Raw genomic sequence first — 12,920 nt, 5'->3', positions numbered from 1 at the left:
GAAAAGAAAGAAAAAGAGGGACAACAGACGCATTTGGGACTGCAGAAACGGCTTCAGAGGTATTTTAAACTAATCCAACATGGAATGGATTTTAATGAAGAGATAAAACAAATTAAAACAGAGATGTCGGTTTTAGCAGAAATTAATAGCAAAGGTGTGATTTTAAGAAGCAAGGAAAGGGAAATGAGGAAGGAGAGAAGTGCACAAGATATTTTTTTAAGAAAATCGTAAATAAAGGGGGGGCCATGTTGAGACTTAAAAAAGAAAACGGGTGCACAGCTGACACAACAGAGGAAATCAAAGAAACTGTCGAACATTTTACCGTGAACTGTACGCATACAAAACTGTTAACGGGGACACCATGAACGAAGTTTTAAAATCCATTGACCAAGCAACAAACGACAACGTGCTTTTAACCCAAGATTTTACGATACCGGAATTAAACAAATGCATCAAATCTTTTAAGACAGGGAAGTCGCCGGAGAAGACGGGCTTCCCTTGGAATTTATCTGACATTTTGGGACATTTTAGCACCAGACTTGCTTGCTGTTTTTATGGATTTTGAACAAATGGACCGACTTCCTGACAGCTTTAGAGCAGGGATAGTGACTCTCCTTCACAAAGACAAAGACAAGACGGACTTGAAAAATTGGAGACCTATCACACTCTTAAATTTTGACTGTAAACTTTTTAGTAAACTTTAGCCTCACGCATGTCCTTGTTTTTAGAAGATCTGATTCACCCGGATCAAGCCTGTGCCGTCCCGGGGAGGAAGATCACCGACAGCCTCGTACTGATCCGAGATACCATCTGTTACGCGAGAGACAGAAACATTCGGCTAGTAGTCCTGAATTTAGATTTTGAGAAAGCCTTTGATCGGGTCTCGCACCAGTACCTTTTCCAGGTACTGCAAAAAATGGGGTTCCCGAGAAGGTTTATAGCCTGGGTGGGACTGCTGTACCGGGAGATCAACAGCAAATTCATTGTTAACGGGCATCTGACAAGAGCAGTGGATATAAACTGCGGTGTCCGTCAGGGTTGTCCGTTATCTGCCCTCCTCTACGTTATCTGTATAGAACCACTGGCACAGACCTTGAGAAGGGACCAACGAATCCATGGGGTAGGAGTCCCAGGGAGCGGGGGACTCGAGACAAAATGTATTTTATATATGGACGACATCAACATTTTGCACTGACCTTTTATCTGTCAACAGGACGCTGGACTTGACTGACTGGTTCGGACAGGCCTCTGGGTCAAAGCTGAACAGAAGCAAGACCCAAGCCCATTTTTATGGACCGTGGACAGCGACTGAGACGACAGGACTCCCCTGACTGTGACCCAGACTGACCAAAAAATACTTGGGATCAGGTTTGATAGGGAGGGGGAGGGGAAAACAATTGGGCAGACATAGTAGGGAAAGTCAGGCAGAGACTAGGGTACTGGACACTTAGAGGACTGACTTTAGAAGGAAAGGTTTTAATCATCAAAGCAGTGATTTTACCTTTGCTTTTACTCATCAGTTCTGTTTTTATCCCGCCTAGGAGAGTGATCTTAGACCTGGAACGAGCCATCTTTTATTTTTTGTGGGGCTCCAAGTGGGAAAGACTGAGACGAAGCGTGATGAAGAAGCCAAAGGAGAAAGGAGGAAAGGAGTGCCAGACCTGCACTTGTTCCTAGGAAGCAGATACACAGCACTACACATCGCAACCGCCACAGCCCCATCCAGAAACCCCAAGACCGCAGCAATGACACGGTTCTGGATGGGGTCCTACCTCAGAAAACTTAAGATCTTACCCACAAGTCTCAAAGTACCAGTGTCTTTTAACCTGCCACCAGCCTATGCTTTATCCAGTCATTTTTAAGGCATTTTAACCTTGAGCAGGAGGAGTTGCAGGTTTTAACCACTCACCGCTCTCTCATTTCTGTTGTGCAGGAGCGGGAACCAGTGAGTCCGTGCGCGGGCTTGCATTCGGCGAGCCCTCAACAGTTTGGCGCAACGTGAACCATCCAGCTCTTCCAAACAGACTCCGGGACCTGTCATGGATGGTGGCTCATGAGATCCTCCCAGTCAGGTCCGTAATGCACTCCCGGGGCATGTCGGCGCACTCAACTTGCCCCCGACCAGGTTGTGGCGCGCCTGAGTCGGTAAGGCATCTGCTCTGGGAGTGCAGCGCTGCCGTAGAACAGTGGGCAACGGCCGGCTCCTTGCAATTCCCGTACTTGCCAGCAAGGGAGGTCCTCACACCACAGCTGGTGCTGTACGGGGTGAGCCAAGGAAATCAGATACCAGCACGTACATTTGCCAAACAGTGGCTCACCCTAGCCGCCATCAAAGACGCCATATGGACCTCCAGAAACTTGCTGGCAAGAAAGCACATGCAGATCCCCCCCTGGCTGTGATCCGGATGGCCGCAGCAACGGTCCAAACGGCCAGAGCTGCAGGCGGCGGGCCTAGGACACAGCCACAAAGAATCGCCTCTGTGCCCATTCGGACGGAGGAGCCGGAGCCACACAAGGAAAGTTCAAGGCACGGCGGCCTGACCCTCCGGGTGAGGTTGGTGGGAAGGAGCTACAGGGTGAGGGTCTCCTCTGAGCGCCTGCACAAGATCCCGAGAGTCCAAATCTGTTTGGGGGAGCTGAATGAGTTCCCCTTTGATAGGGACTCACTACACTCCTGCACAACAGTGGACTTGGAGAAGAGCTTTTATTATCCATTTATTTTTTGTGAGTTTTATTTTAACAAATGCACTCCGCTTTGAAGACATTTTAACAGACACTCACAGACATGGACAAGCTGAAAACCATTTTATACCTTTAATTTATGACGTTATCTGTAATGCATTTTAAACACTTTTTTTAAATGTTGTTTTACAGAGAACATTTATCTATTTATTGACATGTTGTATTTTAAAAGGTAACTTGGAATTGACATATTATGAATCATGTTTGAATTGAGTGTCAAAATAAAAAAAAAAAAAAAAATCTGTTCTTATCAGTTTAATATCTGATATGTCCCCTATAAGGGGGCAACATATTAAATGGATTTTTAGCACCGGGAGCTGAGACGAGGGGCTTGCTCCGTCCACTCCACGCATCGACCCGGTATTGCAGTGCCTCCGGGGGCGGTGCACCCTTCTCCTGCCTTGTGTAAAACCAAAATACTGACCCAAACGCAGAGGTTCGTCGCTCTGCCGGACGCCGGCCCGAAAAAGGCGCCAGTCGAGGGGGGGCGGCCAGCTGAAGCCTCGAAGAAGGCAGCGAGATTTGCACTTTATGATTGGCAGACGACGAGGGGATATTTGGGACCGGCATGGCTGTTAAATGTGCCCTGCACTTCCCCTCCCTTTCTCCCACTCGTCATCGAGAGCCCGAGTATTTCGGATGCTCGGTAGCCTGTGTCCAAAAGCCAGGCCTTCATTTCTCCGATTGGATAGAGCCTCTCAGAAGGTGGGGAGGGGACACTGCGGCGCCTCCGTAGGCCCGGCACGGTTGGCCAACACGGTGGAGGAACCGCAGCGTAGAAAGGATACAAGAAACTAAAACACCTCAAATGAAGCAAGAAAACCTGCTACAACTGCTAAATCGGTGAATAAAACACACTTACCTTCTCGTCTTTGGTCTGGTCAAGGTGGCAGTCCGGCAGAGGACAGGTAGGCAGTCCTCGGGACCAATGAATTCCTTGTTGCAAAAGTTTTTCAGCTACGGCAAAGTTGAAATTTTATTCACAAGGAATGAGGTGAATCTCCTCCCAGAAAAGCTGGTGACACAAAACGAAGCCCCAAACCGGCAAAGGTTTTAACCAGAAAGAGGAGGCCATTGCAGTCTTGGCCAAAAGGCCGAGAAGCGATCGGCCACATTTCCCCTCCCTTTCTCTCACTCGTCATCGAGAGGCTACAAGAGCCCGAGTCGTTCGGTAGCCTCTGTCCAAAAGCCAGGCCTTCGTCTCTCCGCAGCCCGATTGGATAGAGCCTGCCATGACCTGGGGAGGGGTAGGGGAACGGGCGTGGCCTGGTACTTGGGACTCGAGAGGCAGAGTGAGGCTTACCGTGAGGGTAGTGGCCGGGACGACTAGGCTCGTCGGCGGCTCTGGAGGAGGGGCCCGTACTTACTCGGGTTTCTCTTCATAACGTACAAGTCTTTCGCCTTTTACTAAAGACTTCCGTGGAGAGGGACGCCAATGAGTTAAAACTATTTTTGGCAGGCTCTGCCGTGTGGCCGAGCCTCGTGCGTTTGTGAAAAGGAAATAAAACGCCGCCCCCGGCAAGGTTGAGCGGTGCGACGAGGCGCGCTCGGGAGGAGGTGCTGAGACTCAGCCGTTGTTATGCGCAGTTGAAACCACTGCGCCACGGCAGGGGAGAACTGCTCCGGGAGGTGGGCGCTGGAAGCAACCAGCGGGGTTATCGCTTCTCGGCCTTTTGGCTAAGATCAAGTGTAGTATCTGTTCTTATCAGTTTAATATCTGATATGTCCCCTATAAGGGGGCAACATATTAAATGGATTTTTAGCACCGGGAGCTGAGACGAGGGGCTTGCTCCGTCCACTCCACGCATCGACCCGGTATTGCAGTGCCTCCGGGGGCGGTGCACCCTTCTCCTGCCTTGTGTAAAACCAAAATACTGACCCAAACGCAGAGGTTCGTCGCTCTGCCGGACGCCGGCCCGAAAAAGGCGCCAGTCGAGGGGGGGCGGCCAGCTGAAGCCTCGAAGAAGGCAGCGAGATTTGCACTTTATGATTGGCAGACGACGAGGGGATATTTGGGACCGGCATGGCTGTTAAATGTGCCCTGCACTTCCCCTCCCTTTCTCCCACTCGTCATCGAGAGCCCGAGTATTTCGGATGCTCGGTAGCCTGTGTCCAAAAGCCAGGCCTTCATTTCTCCGATTGGATAGAGCCTCTCAGAAGGTGGGGAGGGGACACTGCGGCGCCTCCGTAGGCCCGGCACGGTTGGCCAACACGGTGGAGGAACCGCAGCGTAGAAAGGATACAAGAAACTAAAACACCTCAAATGAAGCAAGAAAACCTGCTACAACTGCTAAATCGGTGAATAAAACACACTTACCTTCTCGTCTTTGGTCTGGTCAAGGTGGCAGTCCGGCAGAGGACAGGTAGGCAGTCCTCGGGACCAATGAATTCCTTGTTGCAAAAGTTTTTCAGCTACGGCAAAGTTGAAATTTTATTCACAAGGAATGAGGTGAATCTCCTCCCAGAAAAGCTGGTGACACAAAACGAAGCCCCAAACCGGCAAAGGTTTTAACCAGAAAGAGGAGGCCATTGCAGTCTTGGCCAAAAGGCCGAGAAGCGATCGGCCACATTTCCCCTCCCTTTCTCTCACTCGTCATCGAGAGGCTACAAGAGCCCGAGTCGTTCGGTAGCCTCTGTCCAAAAGCCAGGCCTTCGTCTCTCCGCAGCCCGATTGGATAGAGCCTGCCATGACCTGGGGGGGGTAGGGGAACGGGCGTGGCCTGGTACTTGGGACTCGAGAGGCAGAGTGAGGCTTACCGTGAGGGTAGTGGCCGGGACGACTAGGCTCGTCGGCGGCTCTGGAGGAGGGGCCCGTACTTACTCGGGTTTCTCTTCATAACGTACAAGTCTTTCGCCTTTTACTAAAGACTTCCGTGGAGAGGGACGCCAATGAGTTAAAACTATTTTTGGCAGGCTCTGCCGTGTGGCCGAACCTCGTGCGTTTGTGAAAAGGAAATAAAACGCCGCCCCCGGCAAGTTGAGCGGTGCGACGAGGCGCGCTCGGGAGGAGGTGCTGAGACTCAGCCGTTGTTATGCGCAGTTGAAACCACTGCGCCACGGCAGGGGGAGAACTGCTCCGGGAGGTGGGCGCTGGAAGCAACCAGCGGGGGTTATCGCTTCTCGGCCTTTTGGCTAAGATCAAGTGTAGTATCTGTTCTTATCAGTTTAATATCTGATATGTCCCCTATAAGGGGGCAACATATTAAATGGATTTTTAGCACCGGGAGCTGAGACGAGGGGCTTGCTCCGTCCACTCCACGCATCGACCCGGTATTGCAGTGCCTCCGGGGGCGGTGCACCCTTCTCCTGCCTTGTGTAAAACCAAAATACTGACCCAAACGCAGAGGTTCGTCGCTCTGCCGGACGCCGGCCCGAAAAAGGCGCCAGTCGAGGGGGGGCGGCCAGCTGAAGCCTCGAAGAAGGCAGCGAGATTTGCACTTTATGATTGGCAGACGACGAGGGGATATTTGGGACCGGCATGGCTGTTAAATGTGCCCTGCACTTCCCCTCCCTTTCTCCCACTCGTCATCGAGAGCCCGAGTATTTCGGATGCTCGGTAGCCTGTGTCCAAAAGCCAGGCCTTCATTTCTCCGATTGGATAGAGCCTCTCAGAAGGTGGGGAGGGGACACTGCGGCGCCTCCGTAGGCCCGGCACGGTTGGCCAACACGGTGGAGGAACCGCAGCGTAGAAAGGATACAAGAAACTAAAACACCTCAAATGAAGCAAGAAAACCTGCTACAACTGCTAAATCGGTGAATAAAACACACTTACCTTCTCGTCTTTGGTCTGGTCAAGGTGGCAGTCCGGCAGAGGACAGGTAGGCAGTCCTCGGGACCAATGAATTCCTTGTTGCAAAAGTTTTTCAGCTACGGCAAAGTTGAAATTTTATTCACAAGGAATGAGGTGAATCTCCTCCCAGAAAAGCTGGTGACACAAAACGAAGCCCCAAACCGGCAAAGGTTTTAACCAGAAAGAGGAGGCCATTGCAGTCTTGGCCAAAAGGCCGAGAAGCGATCGGCCACATTTCCCCTCCCTTTCTCTCACTCGTCATCGAGAGGCTACAAGAGCCCGAGTCGTTCGGTAGCCTCTGTCCAAAAGCCAGGCCTTCGTCTCTCCGCAGCCCGATTGGATAGAGCCTGCCATGACCTGGGGAGGGGTAGGGGAACGGGCGTGGCCTGGTACTTGGGACTCGAGAGGCAGAGTGAGGCTTACCGTGAGGGTAGTGGCCGGGACGACTAGGCTCGTCGGCGGCTCTGGAGGAGGGGCCCGTACTTACTCGGGTTTCTCTTCATAACGTACAAGTCTTTCGCCTTTTACTAAAGACTTCCGTGGAGAGGGACGCCAATGAGTTAAAACTATTTTTGGCAGGCTCTGCCGTGTGGCCGAGCCTCGTGCGTTTGTGAAAAGGAAATAAAACGCCGCCCCCGGCAAGGTTGAGCGGTGCGACGAGGCGCGCTCGGGAGGAGGTGCTGAGACTCAGCCGTTGTTATGCGCAGTTGAAACCACTGCGCCACGGCAGGGGGAGAACTGCTCCGGGAGGTGGGCTGGAAGCAACCAGCGGGGGTTATCGCTTCTCGGCCTTTTGGCTAAGATTGAGTAAGAGGAGGATCTGTTGACAGTCTACAATGACATCGTCAGCTAACTCACAGCAGGTGCATGCCGTGCTGAAAAATACGCTTAGGTTTGTGTGGAACAGTACCGACGAGTTAATGGAGAGAAAGATTTTTGGACAAGCCATTCTGTTTGGAGCTCTGTGCCTCAAGATTGACGACCTTCTGTGTCTGCAGAAAAACGCCACGGACAAGTATTACGACGTCACGTTTTACACCGTTACCAAGATGGAGGAGGTGAAAGGATTAGCACTTCGATTGGCAGACGGATTGCTGAAAAACTTCAGGGTGCTCAGCCTGTGTCGTACTGGTGAGCGCATTGTGACTGTGCACATTTACAACCCTTGGGTGTCAGAGGAAGCAACCAGGTATTTTCTTGCCAGGTACGTGACTGTGTTAACAAGTATGGGAGACATTAAGGATGTGCTGGGGATATGGACCGGAAAACGGCAATTCCGGGTCATGCTGAAGGAAGACCCGAATGGTTATGATGGTTTTTGCCATCCCCCCGCTACCTTCACCATTGGCTCCCATAGAGGTTTCCTAGTCTATGGGGGTCAGCCGCTGTACTGCAGGCAATGTGCTTCATATGGACACCTGGCAAGGTCTTGCAGACAGGTGCGGTGCAGAAACTGTGATAGTTTGGGACACACCATGAGAAATTGTGATCAGCCAAAAAAATGTAGTTTATGTGGGCTGGAAGGACATTTATTTGGGCATTGCCCAGAAGTGGGGTCTTCGTATGCACGTGCTGCCAGACGGGAGTCGGTGGCCCCAGGTGCGCAACACAGGGATGGACCCGCATGTGACGACCCACGCTCCACATCCTTAAGAGCAATTGAGGACGTAATTGCCGAGCTCACGGGAGGAGTGGTGGAGACAAAGGGGGCAGATGCACCGGAGGTGGTGTCAGTCCAGGCAGAGAGCGAGGACGCCTGGGGGAAGCAGGGGGGGGAAGCTGAGAGTTTGGAGGAGGCTTCTTCTGTTATTGAGTGGGTCGCGGGGAAGAAAGGAGGAAAAAGTAAGAGAAAGAGGGCAAAGACGAGCTTGTTGCTTTCACCACCATCCTCTCCTCTGCTCGTTGAGGCGAACAGGTTTGGGGTACTTGTTTCTGAGGTTTGGGAAGAAATGCAGGAGGGAAAGGAGACTGGACAGGTGCATGAGATCACTGACAATGCGGCAAAGGAGGGGGGCAGCGCTGCGGCAGCTGTGGACGATTGCCTGGAGAGTGAGGAAGCTGGGGAGGCGTTAACCCAGAAAGGCATGACTGCATCGTCCAGTAGTAAGGTTCCAGCCAGCGGTGTCCCAGGAGAGCCTCCCTGCATAGCTGTATTCTCCTCGGATGCTCCTCCTGCCCCGAGAAGCTGCCCCGTACTCTCAGAAGATAGCCCTTCCAGTTCAGAGTGCTCTTTCCCACTGAAGGAGCCAGATGAGGAGGACTTTCTGCCATGATTGGTGGAAAGAGCAACGTGAGTGAGCATACTGTTTTGGGCTCCTTTTTTTTCTGTCACTTCCTCCATTTTTCTTTTTTTTGCATAGTCTGTCTTTATTTCATATATTAACTATAAATGTGAGGGGGTTGAGAAATGCGTCAAAGAGAGCAGTAGTTTTTTCTCATTTAAGTTCAGTGGATTTTTCTTTGTGCCTCTTGCAAGAGGTCCACCTAAAGACTGTGGAGGATGTGAAGGGGTTCACAAAAGAGTGGGTTAAAGGGGACTCTAGATGGAGCATTGGGGGTGTTCACTCATCTGGGGTGGGGACGTTAAGTGGGAATGTGGAAGTTAAAATAGTCGGGAGTTTTTCTGTGATACAGGGGAGGGTTTTGGTCACAGATGTTGACTGGAAGGGTAAGAGTTTAAGAGTGGTAAATATATATGCCCATGCTGCACCAAAAGAACGAAATGAGCTATTTCTTAAGTTAGACACCGTTTTCATGACCAATCGTCATGTAATCGTTGGAGGTGATTTCAACTCTCCTAGTGAGGGCAAAAACATGGGAGTTAACTTCCATAGTTTGGTAAAAAAGTACAGTTTAGTTGATAGTTTTAGGAGTTTTAACTCTGATGACCCTGGTTTCACATGGGGAAACAGTAGAGGGGCACGGAGTAGAATAGATTATATTTTTTGTCCGTTAGATTTTCAGGTGTTTGAGGCACAAGTGTCACCTGTTTTCTACTCAGATCACAACATGCTCTCTGTTGTATTAAACCTGAAGGTGACATGTTTTGGGAAAGGGTACTGGAAATTGAATAACAGTATTCTTGGAGCCCGGCAGTTTAGGGTAGGGTTCAGGAGTTTCTTCAAGGAGTGCATTAAAATGAAGATGTTTTATGGTAATGTATCTGGATGGTGGGAAAGCACAAAGGTCCGTATTAAACATTACATACAGGTGTACTCAAAAGAATCCAGAAAAGCGGAGTTTAAAGAATATTATCAATTGCAAAAATCAATAGAAAATTTAATGGCACAACAAAACACTGGTGAGCGCATAGATGAGGAATTATTGAAACGCTGGCAAAACGAGCAGAGGCTATTTTTTCATAAGAGGGCTGAGGCTTATAAATTCAGGAGTCTTGATGAAAAATGGGAAAAGGATGAGAAATGTTCATCCTATTTTTTCAAGCAGTCTAAAGTACGGGCAAAGAGAAGGAGAATAGCCTCCCTTCTAAATGAACGAGGGGAGGAAATTGACGATCCGGAAGGGCTGGTAGAAATTGCTTCGGGTAATTATTCCAAGTTTTTTAGCGCAGAAATAGTAGATTATAGTAAGGGTTCACTGCTGTTGAATAATGTAGATAGCTCAATCCCCGACTATCTGAAACTAGAGTTGGATAAAGACATACAATTGGAAGAAATTTTGAAGGCGCTTCAGTCTTTAAAGAAAGGGAAGGTGCCAGGAGTGGATGGACTTACAAAAGAATTTTACTTGGTTTTCTGGGAAGATATTGGGCCTCAGTTGTTAGATTTGTTTACTTTCATTTGCACATCTGGGATAATGGGGAGCACAATGAGAGAGGGGGTGATTTCCCTGCTATATAAAAAAGGGGACGTTCGAGATATATCCAACTACAGACCCTTAACGATGTTGTGCACAGATTATAAGATTTTTAGTAAAATTCTAACAAACAGGTTGGTATCCGCCTTGGAGTTCATTATAGGACTGGATCAAACTTGTGCAGTACAAGGCAGACAGATACAATGGAATCTGCAAATGCACAGAGATGTACTAGCCTATTCCGAGGATAGAAATTTTCCCCTTATTGTGCTCAGTCTTGATCAGGAAAAAGCTTTTGATAGGGTCAATCACAAATTTTTATTTAGGATTTTGGAAAGATTTGGGTTTGGTAAAAGATTTAGAAGTTGGCTGAAGATTTTATACACAGAGGTAGGAAGTAGAGTTAATGTCAATGGCAACATGGGAGTTTTGTTTAAGCAAACCAGGGGCGTCAGGCAGGGGTGCCCTGCATCAGCCCCTTTGTATGTTGTGTTTATTGAAATTTTGGCATGTGCAATTAGAAAAAATGCTAAAATCAGGGGTCTACCGTTGCCAGGTGGGGAAACATTGGTTATATCTCAGTTTGCAGACGACACTGTATTGTATTTAGAAAATGACTTTTGTTTAAAGGAAGCTATTAATGTTATTGAAGTGTTCTCGAGTGCTTCAGGGTCTAGGATTAATAAAGGGAAGTCACTGATTAAATATCTGGGAAGGTGGAAGGATAGGAATGACAAGCCATATGGGCTTGCCCTGTGCGCGGGGCCGATGACATTATTGGGTATATCCTTTGGTAATAAGGATGATGTTGAAAGTAATTGGGAGGTAAGATTAGCTAAAGTGCTATCAAAGCTCAACATGTGGAAATTGAGAAAACTGTCATTCAGTGGCAAAGTCCTAGCTATAAAAGCCGATATATTGCCAGCCTTACTTCATGTGGCATGTGTTTTTCCCATGACGGCAATGATTTGCTTAAAGTTGCAAAGGATGTTGTTTAATTTCATGTGGGGAGGGTATGAATATATTAAAAGAGAAATAATGTACCAGCCTATTGAGAGAGGAGGTAAAGACATGCCAAATGTCAGGTTGAAGTTGAACGTGATTTTTTTTTCAAATATCTGTAAAATAACTATGTCACCTCCAAAACATAAATGTCACTCTTTAATGAAATTTTGGCTTGCTATGCATTTGAGGCCCTTAGGGGTAGCATGGGATAACAGGTCTCCCAAAGCTGAGGTTATGCCTTTGTACTATAAAGGAATAATCAGTTGGGCAAAGAAGTACAAGGAGTGTTGGGATAGTCATTTAGTACTCAATCATAGAAAACTGTATGAGGAATTGATGGCCAGGTTCAACCCAAGAGAAACTGTTCATATTCCTTCTGAAGTATGGAAGAGACACAGTTTAAGCAGTTGGACAATCAGTTGAAAGATTTTAATTGGTTGGTGCTTCACAGGAGATTAGCAGTAAGAAACACCTTGTTTAATCACGGCCTAACAAGAAGTAAGTACTGTCCAAGAGAGGGATGTTTGGGAAAAGAAACGGTGGAACATGCATTATTTGAGTGTTTTTTCGCACAACAAATTTGGGAGGGGTTGGGTAAAAAGTTTGTTTCTTTGAGGGATATGACATGGGAAGGGGTTCTTTACATGGAATTTAATATGGAGAGGGAGAAACTGCATAAAGTAGTGCTTCTCGTATCTATAGTAAAGTACAAGTTGTGGGAGGTAAGATGTGATGGGCTAAATGGAGGAAGCAAGTGGTCAGTGTTGGGAACTATAAAGAGCATTGAAGACTCAATAGAGAGGCGATACCAATTAGAGATCAGAAAATGGGGTATTGACTCGATCAAAGACAGATGGAAAATGATTTATGGTAATTCATAGAGGTCAACAGAAGGTGTTGTGGATTTATTATGATGGTTATGGGAGTGGTTTTGTTATGGTCTCTTCATGCATACATGCCATGCATCGTAATGCGAAAAAAAGAAAAAAAGAGAGGGCTCGAGAACTGGGTTCCATGAGTTATTGATGTATACCTTGTGTTTTGTTAATGTTGTTTTTCTTTTTTTTACTAATTAAGGTAACAAAGGGACCCTGTGTATAGAGATGCCGAGGGGGAGGATTGTTGTTTTGTGTTGGATGTGGGATTAATATAGGTGGGATGCAAGTACTGAAATGTGTGTATTGAATGTTTATGTCACAAATAAATTATATTTTCCAAAAAAAAAAAAAAAAAAAAATCTGTTCTTATCAGTTTAATATCTGATATGTCCCCTATAAGGGGGCAACATATTAAATGGATTTTTAGCACCGGGAGCTGAGACGAGGGGCTTGCTCCGTCCACCCCACGCATCGACCCGGTATTGCAGTGCCTCCGGGGGCGGTGCACCCTTCTCCTGCCTTGTGTAAAACCAAAATACTGACCCAAACGCAGAGGTTCGTCGCTCTGCCGGACGCCGGCCCGAAAAAGGCGCCAGTCGAGGGGGGGCGGCCAGCTGAAGCCTCGAAGAAGGCAGCGAGATTTGCACTTTATGATTGGCAGACGACGAGGGGATATTTGGGACCGGCAT

General features: G+C 48.2%; 7 non-coding genes across 7 annotated transcripts; all 7 read left to right on the top strand.

Moving 5' to 3' along the window:
• The first annotated feature begins 2,939 nt into the window (after window positions 1–2,939).
• Window positions 2,940–3,136, top strand: LOC119919059. The gene has a single exon (XR_005447576.1). It is a non-coding gene; the product is annotated as a U2 spliceosomal RNA (small nuclear RNA).
• A 969-nt stretch (window positions 3,137–4,105) lies between these two features.
• Window positions 4,106–4,218, top strand: LOC119919072. Its single transcript, XR_005447588.1, has one exon. It is a non-coding gene; the product is annotated as a U5 spliceosomal RNA (small nuclear RNA).
• A 181-nt stretch (window positions 4,219–4,399) lies between these two features.
• LOC119919054 lies at window positions 4,400–4,591 on the top strand. Its single transcript, XR_005447575.1, has one exon. It is a non-coding gene; the product is annotated as a U2 spliceosomal RNA (small nuclear RNA).
• A 968-nt stretch (window positions 4,592–5,559) lies between these two features.
• On the top strand, window positions 5,560–5,672 carry LOC119919061. Its single transcript, XR_005447578.1, has one exon. It is a non-coding gene; the product is annotated as a U5 spliceosomal RNA (small nuclear RNA).
• Window positions 5,673–5,854: 182 nt separating this feature from the next.
• LOC119919053 lies at window positions 5,855–6,046 on the top strand. The gene has a single exon (XR_005447574.1). It is a non-coding gene; the product is annotated as a U2 spliceosomal RNA (small nuclear RNA).
• Window positions 6,047–7,015: 969 nt separating this feature from the next.
• LOC119919071 lies at window positions 7,016–7,128 on the top strand. The gene has a single exon (XR_005447587.1). It is a non-coding gene; the product is annotated as a U5 spliceosomal RNA (small nuclear RNA).
• Window positions 7,129–12,558: 5,430 nt separating this feature from the next.
• On the top strand, window positions 12,559–12,744 carry LOC119919060. Its single transcript, XR_005447577.1, has one exon. It is a non-coding gene; the product is annotated as a U2 spliceosomal RNA (small nuclear RNA).
• Window positions 12,745–12,920: the final 176 nt, after the last annotated feature.

The sequence above is a fragment of the Micropterus salmoides genome, unplaced genomic scaffold, assembly GCF_014851395.1.
Source record: "Micropterus salmoides isolate LMB-PRFRI ecotype aquatic unplaced genomic scaffold, ASM1485139v1 Ms_hic_scaffold_2542, whole genome shotgun sequence".
Taxonomy (NCBI): domain Eukaryota; kingdom Metazoa; phylum Chordata; class Actinopteri; order Centrarchiformes; family Centrarchidae; genus Micropterus; species Micropterus salmoides.
This window is presented reverse-complemented; position numbering and strand designations above follow the sequence as displayed.